Here is a 9,257-nt window from a genome sequence, read left to right as displayed (position 1 = left end):
CAGACTTGGAGGTGCTGACTCTCATCCCGGCCATTTCACACTCAGCTGCAAACCGCCCCAGTGTGCGCTGGAAGTTGCGTTCTGATGAAGCCAACAAAACCACATCATCTACGAAGAGCAGAGATGCAATTCTGAGGTTCCCAAAACGGACACACTCCTCACCTTGGCTGTGCCTTGAGATCCTGTCCATGATTATCACAAACAGAATCAGAGACAAAGGACAACCTTGGCGGAGTCCGACACCCACCGAAAACGTGTTTGACTTTGTGCCGAGAATGTGGACACCGCTCTCACTTTGGTTATACAAGGACCAGATGGCTTGTAACGACTGCCCCGGTACCCCACACTCCCAGAGTATCCCCCCCACAGAGTGCCCTGGGGTACACAGTCGTAAGCCTTCTCCAAGTCCGCAAAACACATGTAGACTGGCTGGTCAAACCCCCATGCCTCCCTCAGCACTTCTGCAAGGGTAAAGAGTTGGTCCATTGTTCCACAGCCAGGATGGAATCCGCGTTGTTCCTCCTGGATTCGAGGTTCAGCAATCGGTCGGAGCCTCCTTTCCAGCACCCAGGGAGGCTGAGCAGTGCGATGCCCCAATAATTGGAGCACACTGTCCGGACCACTGTCCTCAACAGTGACTTGACATAATGTTGAAATGTTTGAATCCAAATCTAACAGCACACAGTGCCTTTTTTATCTGAATATAGCTGGTTTCAAAATCCTTGTTAAATGTTGATATAACATTAACAGGTGACCCGTGGAGATGTCGACACTGCAGTGCCATTGTAGAGATATTTAGCCTCATACAGCACTCTCTTGCCTGATACCATCAACAGTAAACCAATGGTTTAATGGCTTACCTGAGGAGCACCTTTATTGTTCTACCACAGTGAAGAACATCGTGAGCTACAGCTAAGAGAGAATGGAAACATTAAATTGCCAATTATTATCATCTTTTAATGTCTGCCATGCAAAAACCAAATAAAGAACAACTCTGTTCAGGGCTACATCCAACTTTTACTTTGCATTGATCACAAATGTCTTGTCTTCAGTCTGGGATGCAATGGTAATACAGAACCGCCAACTTTTTAACCCACTTTTCTAGGTCTCCTGCATTTAACATTTTCTTTTGTGTGCTCCGGTATTTGAATTTCACCTGCTATTCCTATATTTTATGGCAAAATGCACTGGTAGATAATAAGGATCTTAGCACTAGTTAATGGGCTGGTGAGTTACAGATCACACAAACCTTCCTTCATGTCCCTGTTCAGTATGTTACAAACAATATGGCTGAAAAAATGTGCAGGAATTATTTCTGGGAGTGACAATGAGCTCCATTGTAATATGGGCTGGGGGAATTCCTGAGACCTTCTACGTTGACACTAATGAGACGAGTGTTGGGTTAACCATGCATGATTTATTTTAGCACGAAAAACCATCAATAAGGCCATCAGGCAGTTAAACGCTGTTTCCTGGCTTGACACACAGTCTTCAAAAGCACTTTCTCAATGCAACTGGACTGTCCATCAGTTCATGGCTCCACCTCAGGGGAGGCTCGATCATCGACAGGCTTTCAACACACTGCTATGTACAAACTCCAGCCTTCTTTCTCCAAGCAGCTACGCACACTTTCCCACATGCTTTCCCCCCTTTTCTATTCTGTACAAGAACAGAAAAGTCACCTTATGATACACATTTTCATTATGGGCGATGACGCATGTTTTCATCTAAAACTGAACTCTAGGGTGGAAGTTAGACAAAAGGGAAGCTGGCAATAAGAAGCGTGATGTCACCCATTTAAGTCATCATAGAAACATCAGTCAGCAGCTTCAGTGAACCGTAATGGACTGCAAATGACTTTAGACTACTTTGAGCACAGTTGGAAATAACTTCTTGTGACCTGGTCATTACTGAGGTGTACCTTTTATTGAATGAGGCATGTCTTTTTGCAGACTAAAGATGGAGTGTACACCCTGTGCGCTATGACGTCTGGGATCAGACACAACTGGGTCCAAGCTGTCCTGAAGAACGTGAGTCCCACTCTTACACCTGATGTCACAAGGTAACTTTTTTTTCTATATAAAATATACTGAGCATTTCTCAATAGATTGTACGCATGTATTGCTGTATAGTCCAGTACAGTGTGTACCCAGGCTCTGTTCCTTACAGTCTTACGTTGTGCAAGTTTTGACAAAGGAAATTTTAGGGAGATTGCACAGTATAACCCCTAGAAATTCCCATAGAAATTACAGAGATCTCTTGTATCTGCCTTTCTGTTAGCTCCCTACCAGAGCAAAAGACCCACTTTAGGCCACAGGGGCTGGAATCACAGCCAGAGGAGCTTGCTGAGAATACAGATCAAGCCAGCCGTGCTCACGAGCACTTCAGAGAGGGACGGTACGAAACGTCAGGTGGGGAAGAAGTCTTGCTCCAGCAGCAGAAGGAGTCTGAGGTGCAGCAGGAGAGAGAGGGGGATCCCGTCGAAGACAGCTCCACTTTGTCTCTGGTCTCCGCCTCTCCTTTATCCTCCTCTTCACTGTCCTCCGCAGCCTCTCAGCTCCTTCAGGATCGCCCACGTCAGGAGGAGGAGGGACAAGAGAGCAGAAAGATGATAGGACAGTGTCCTATCATCACCCAAACAGGTGCATGGACAGCCAAAGCTATACGATCGGAGGATGGGTGTCGTGGTGAAATTTTAAATTCTTCCTTCTTTTTTTTTAACATTTGGGACTGGATCTGGCACCCCTCTAGCCCTATTACTAGCTTCACTGACTTCTTGATTTATTAAATAAGGGCATTTTCTAACGGCATATGACGGAAACGTATGAATTTTGAAGATTTCCTTTTGACTCTCTTGTTCAATACATCTAAACAATATTTGGGTCCATTTATTCGGGACCGCGCCTGCTGAAACCGTTTATGCTTTATGAAGACATTTAAGTACTGATGTTAAATGAAAGTATAGACGTTACATTTCCCAGCCGTGACGCTATACCTTGACATTACATTTACTTGGAGTTATTTTGCAGTGGTTATGATTATGTAGTTTTTATGATGTAACTTTTGTACTTGTGTTATTAAGCTAGCACTTTTACTGAGGCTGACTAGCAAACAATGAATAAACTTTAATATTCTAAATCACCAAAATTACAAGCGACCAGTAGTAAGGAGCTGAGGTTTCAAAGCCATGGTGCCCTGATAATATCCCTGTGTAGAACATATAGAAGAATAAAATCAATAGAACATTTTAAATGAAGAAGAAACGAGATGGTTACAGTGGAAGGATTTTAGTTTTCCTTGACTCGTGTATTAAGCAGGGCTGCACAAACATAGTGAGGTAAATACAAGCCTATGGTGAGATTAAGTATGTCAGGGGGGTTTACTATGTAATGCTTTACACTGGAGTCTAAATTACTATGTTTGTCCTTCTGTGCAGCTGGTGGGGCTGGTACATCGCCCGGTGTTACAGACCCCCAGTCTGAAGATGGAGATGCTGATGACAGCAGCTCAGCATCCACACTGGAGCCTCCGAATGATGAGGGATATGACAAAGGCCACAATGAACAGAGGAGGCAGCAAGTTGAAGCCACACCCCTGAGGCAGGAGGGACAGGCGTCCATCAGCTCCATCTCTGAATGCAGCAAAGACAAAGAACAACCGTGTTATGACCAGCAAACTGGGCAACTTGTCAAAGAGGTGAGACCCCCTCCCCCATCATTTTCTCTCTCTCTCTCTCTCTTTGTGTGTGTGTGTGTGTGTGTGTGTGCATGCGTGTCAGTAATAGGTGTAATATAACAAGGGCTACTTTTTGAATCTGGAAATATTTTCTCCCAGGATCAATTGAGAACACAACAAAAAGCTAACAGCAACAATAACCAGTGAGACCGCACGTTGCAAATACAAGTCAGAGTTAAAAGACTGACTGATTTTTAACAGATCTGTCAGCAGTTTGTTGCCGTCTCAACCTGTTATATGTGTTTACATGTTCTCCTATGACATTTCCTCACCATCTCTGCAGCTGGAGCAAACGCAGAAGGAGTTGTCTCGCCTCCAGCAGTTGAACAGGAATTTGCAGCATCGGCTACAACAAGAGACACAGATACGTTCAAGAGGAGCTCCGCCACAGGTATGGCGACAGGATGGCACATAAAGGAATCTCACAAATTAATATGTTTATCGTGGTAACACACTAGTTGTATTGCAACCCCTGGTTACACGTCCACAGAGCGTCATTATCACCTGTAAAAATCCAAAATATCCCCCGAAAAGCAAACTAGGCTACTCTTACCTTGTGAAAGGGTATTCCTGTTATTGCTTGGAATGAGATGGGCTATAGTTTTCCATATTGTTTCTTTCTCAAATTCCAGTCTTTTTCATTCACAATTCAAATGTGCATTTTGTATAATTTAAACCAAAAGTAGCTAGGTAATCACTGATAGGCTAAGTGTCAGTTGATGAAACTTCAAATGAAATAATACCACTCAAAGCAGAATTTGCATTCTCAAATCTCTCTCTTCTTCAGAAAAGCCTTCCTTTAATCACCAACTCCTCGTCAGCAGATGCGAAGGCCTTGCAACGGCTGCAGAAGGTTAACCATGATTTGCACCTCGAGCTGGAGTCGCAGAGGAGGAGCCAGGAGGAGGCCAGAGAGGCTGAACTCAGGCGGAGGGTCGATCTCTTAGCTCAGCAGGCACAGTTACTGGTCACAGGAGATGCCACAGCAATCGCATGTGCCCAGCTAGAGCAAGATCGTCGACACTTTCACGAGCGGCAGGTAGAACTGGAGCGCTGTGTGGCCTCCCTGCGCTCCCAGCTGGGCATTAGTGAGGAGAAGAGAAGACAGGCTGAAACTCATGTGCTCCAGCTTCAGCAGGAAACACAGGGCTGCCAAAATCTCCAGAAGGAGGCTGATCGCCTGAGGGAGCGCTTCCAAGACATGACCGTTCGCCTTCGCGCGAATGAGGAAGCGCAGGCCCAGAAAGAAGTTCGCTTGCAGAAGCACCTGTTGCTCCTCCAGGAAAGTCAGGAGCGAGAAAGGAAGAGTCTGTCTGCCAGCCTGGCACAAGCAGAACGCCACGCACAGGACTTGCAGGAAAGATTGGAAAGCGCCGAGCAACAAGTGGAAAACCTAAATAAGGGTCAGTTGTGGACAAGGGAAGTCCAAGAGGCTCAGCAAGAGCTTCAAGAGGAGTTAGCTTGCACAGTGTCTGCTGTACAGAGACTGCAAGAGGAGAGAGAGCAGCTCAAACGTCACTGTCAAGAGCTCCAGAACCAGTTAGCAGAGGTAGATGGAGAGGTGAGCAGGCTACAAAACCGCCTCAAATCAGAGGAGACGCAGTACTACAACCTGGAGCATTCATACGAGAGAGTTTGTGAGCAACTGCAACTGGCATTAGGACAGGTGCAGAGCAGAGAGGCTGAAACACAGGACATACGTGAGGGATATGAAGGACTCCTTGACAGAAAGGAGCAAGAGCTTAGTGAAGTTTTGGTGAAAATGGAAATCTTAGGGAATAGTCTTGAAGAGACCGAAGTAAAACTAAGCGAGGTATTGAAAGCGTGCACCTGTACCTCTTCTCAGCTGAAGGATGAGTCTTCACAGTCTCCTCAGCTGGATGACGAACAACAAGGGACAGCTCTGCCTCTTCTGACTCAGAGTGACAATAGACCCACTGTTAGATCCATCAGTCAGCCATCTACCAACCTGACCGATGTAGATGTTGCACCACTAAATGATGACGATTCTAAAGTGGTGCACGCCAGGACCCGCTCTCGCTCAGTTGATCCATCATACCAGTACATCATCACTGCAGGAGATGACCCGGATAGGTTCATGTCTGTGATCCAGTGTCTGGAGACCAAGCTATACGTGACAGAAGAGAGGCTAAGGGACATTACCCAAAAGCTGGAGGAACAACAGAGTCACATAAGCTGCCCAGATCCCCACCTTTACTCCCAGCTCACTCAGAGCCGAGCCACGGCGCAGCACCTCAGTCTGTTGCTTCATAATCAGGTTAAGCAGGGCCAACGCTTTGCCCAAGACACAGAGAATCGCTCCCGCGTGTTGGTTGAAAGGTTTCGGGCAGCAATGAAGATTTTGGAGGCCTGCAGAGAGGGACTTCAAACACGTCTTAAGAACCTGGAAGAAAGGACCACCGGCATTGACACCATGGTGCTGGAGAAACAACTAGCCACTGCTGTTGCCTGCCTCCAGCAAGGAGAGTATGATGCGGAGAAACAACAAGAAGAAGCATGCAATACTAGCAAAGAAGATAGGATGCTTAATGATGAGACATATCCTGGGGCTGAGATCAGGGCAGTTGCTGAGAGTAGATTAACTAAAATCTTACCCTCAGGGGAGGAACTGGAAAGCATTGGCACAACATTAATGAAGGAAGCATTTGTTGCAGAGAAAATTGTATCTGTTCTTCAGAGTCCACTTGGTATCAGGCAGCTACACTTAGTGGCGAAAGGACAAATGGGGGATTTGGCAAACAGGTACAAAAGCACAGTTTCCCAAATCATAGCCCTGGAAATGGAGAGAGAGATCCAACAGGAGAAAGCAGGGGGAGATGACAGTGAGTTTTTGGAAAACACAGTCCGTAGGATCTGTGTTGAAGCGGAGGTTGTGTATGCTGCTCTAAAATTACAGCAGCAATATGACTGCATGTCTCAGGGAGACCTTCGAACGAGTGACCAAGCGATGGAGCGTCTCTGGCAGAACAGAGTGAAATGCGAGGAATTAGCGTTTCTTCGCAGGCGAAGTCTGGCAGACGTTAATCCTCCAGAGCTGGCTCCTTATGAAGAGCAAGTGCGGCGAGAAGGGCGAGGGCTGGAAGAGGATGGAAAGGACCTTGACAACAACCAATCTGCTCCTAATCGAGCAGAAGTAGAGAAAAAAGGGGACTGGTTAGACAGACTTGTGTCCCAGCTGCAAAGAAGAGCTAAGGTATTACGCCAACTCTGCCAGGAGATAGCTAATTGTGGCAGAACAAACAAGGAGAGTGTGGACTGTAGCGGTGTGAACGACTCCGCAATAGACCTAAAGTGGGTGCAGGACCAGGTCATGCTGATATATTTGTCGGACAGACTGTATTTGGATGTCGAGCTGGAGTTGCAGCAAAGTAAGCAGGTCTGTGACAGACTGCAGGCCACGTGCCAAGAGCAGGATATTGCGCTTGTCGACGAGCAGCAGGCCTTTGGTCAAACGTTATCTCAGCTTCAGGAGGACAACGGCGTCTTACAAGGACAGCTAATGTGTGCGGAGCAAAACAGAATGGCTGCAGAGAGCGGGAACCAGCGACTCCTCGAGGGGATGCAGAAGATCGAGGCCTATCACGAGGAAAAAATGCAAAACCTGGAGAAGGAGTTCCAAGAAAAAATCAACGAGCTGCAACAGATCCACGAAGAGGAGATGAAACACTTGCACAGCTACTACAACAAGTCTGCCTGCATTCAGAAAGACACGCAGACCAACTCCTGCTCGGAGGTCCTGCTCTCCAGTGAAACTGTCTCCTCCCTGTCAGACCTGACCCCAAGCTCAGACTTGGGAGCAGATGAACTGAAACTGGACAGACAAGACGACCATTTCAAACTATCGTCCGCAGAGACAAAAGACGAGCAAACCCACGAGTCCGTGGTAAACGTCCGAACAACTAAAGAGGAGCTGAGGAACCGGATGTTTGAAATGGACGCTGCCGGCATGAGAGAGACCTACCAGAGGGAGTTTGAAAAACTAAAGGTAACTCAGAGATCTGGGCCACAGTCAGATGGTGTAGATCGACAAGGAAGTAGTAAAATGTTAGATCATTTCATCAGAGAGCTCTCCTTAACATCGCAGCACAATTTAAAAACCGTCACTCCTGTTCTGGTCAGCAAGGATTTCCACACAGATTATCCTACCAACTTCAACCTTGTAGGTTTAGAGTAAAGCATGATGCAGAACACTTTTAGACCAAAGCAAAAAAAAAAAGGTAAAAAATTGAGCCAATAGAGTCCTTGAAGTGCTCACTCCTAGTAATAGTGTGAAAAGGGATTTTGCATTTTTGTTTATTACGATCCACGAATTGCGTTGTAGTGTGTATTTGTAATTATTGTGCTTGCTTGTATTTTCATTTTAGTAATCGATATTTGGATCGGTTTATTAGTGTGTGAGATGAAACTACTAAAGCCGGATGAATACACTGTCGAAATCTACTGCACTATACGACTTACCCCTATGCTGCACTTAAATTCAGGCGTCCTATGATGAGGGTTTCACTACTATGGAGGCGATGCATAAGAAGCTGGTGAGGGACCTTCAGCAGCAACACCAGAGGGAGGTGGCAGACCTTCTGAAAGAGAAGGACCAGCAACTGAAGGAGGAGACCGCTGCAACAATGACAGGTAAAGACCGTTTGAGCACAAATTCATACCTAATATAGATGAGGAATTTCACTTTAGTTGAAAAAAAAAAGCTATTTTTGAGCAATTTCTGCATTAATGTGATATGTGTGATGTATTTATGCAGATATTGCTGCTGAATGTTGTTTTTTTTTTTTTCATGAAAAACATCCATCTAAATCTGGCATGGCGGCACGACGGCCCGGTGGTTAGCACTGTTGCCTCCCAGCGAGAAGGTCCTGGGTTCGAACCCCAGGCCCTCCCAGGTCCTTTCTGTGTGGAGTTTGCATGTTCTCCCCCGTGTCTGCGTGGGTTTCCTCCGGGTGCTCCGGTTTCCTCCCACCATCAAAAAGACATGCATGTCAGGGTTATACTCCTGCCTGTCCCCCTGAGCAAGGCAAGGGAAAGAAGAGCTGGAGTTGGTGCCTGGGCGCTGCAGCTGCCCTCTGCTGCTGTACAATAGGATGGGTAACATGGAGAGAACAAATTCCATCCATCCATTATCTGAACCGCTTATCCTGCTCTCGGGGTTGCAGGAATGCTGGAGCCTATCCCAGCAGTCATTGGGTGGCAGGCGGGGAGACACCCTGGACAGGCCGCCAGGCCATCACACAGGGCCCACACACACACACACACACATTCATACCTAGAGACAATTTAGTATAGCCGATTCACCTGACCTACATGTGTTTGGACTGTGGGAGGAAACCGGAGCCCCCGGAGGAAACCCACAGACACAGGGAGAACATGCAAACTCCACACAGAGGACGACCCCCAAGGTTGGACTACCCCAGGGCTCGATCCTGGGACCTTCTTGCTGTGAGGCGACTGCTCTAACCACTGCACCACCGTGCCGCCAAGGACAAATTCATTGG

The 9,257-nt window shown here is 46.8% G+C and overlaps 1 long non-coding RNA gene across 1 annotated transcript; it reads right to left on the bottom strand.

Moving 5' to 3' along the window:
- Positions 1-3,370: 3,370 nt before the first annotated feature.
- LOC130118969 (uncharacterized) lies at positions 3,371-8,317 on the bottom strand. The gene is made up of 3 exons (XR_008810807.1): positions 8,215-8,317; positions 4,008-4,081; positions 3,371-3,631 (listed from the first exon to the last, which is right to left on the bottom strand). It is a non-coding gene; the product is annotated as an uncharacterized LOC130118969 (long non-coding RNA).
- Positions 8,318-9,257: the final 940 nt, after the last annotated feature.

Source organism: Lampris incognitus, chromosome 10 (genome assembly GCF_029633865.1).
Source record: "Lampris incognitus isolate fLamInc1 chromosome 10, fLamInc1.hap2, whole genome shotgun sequence".
Classification (NCBI taxonomy): domain Eukaryota; kingdom Metazoa; phylum Chordata; class Actinopteri; order Lampriformes; family Lampridae; genus Lampris; species Lampris incognitus.
This window is presented reverse-complemented; position numbering and strand designations above follow the sequence as displayed.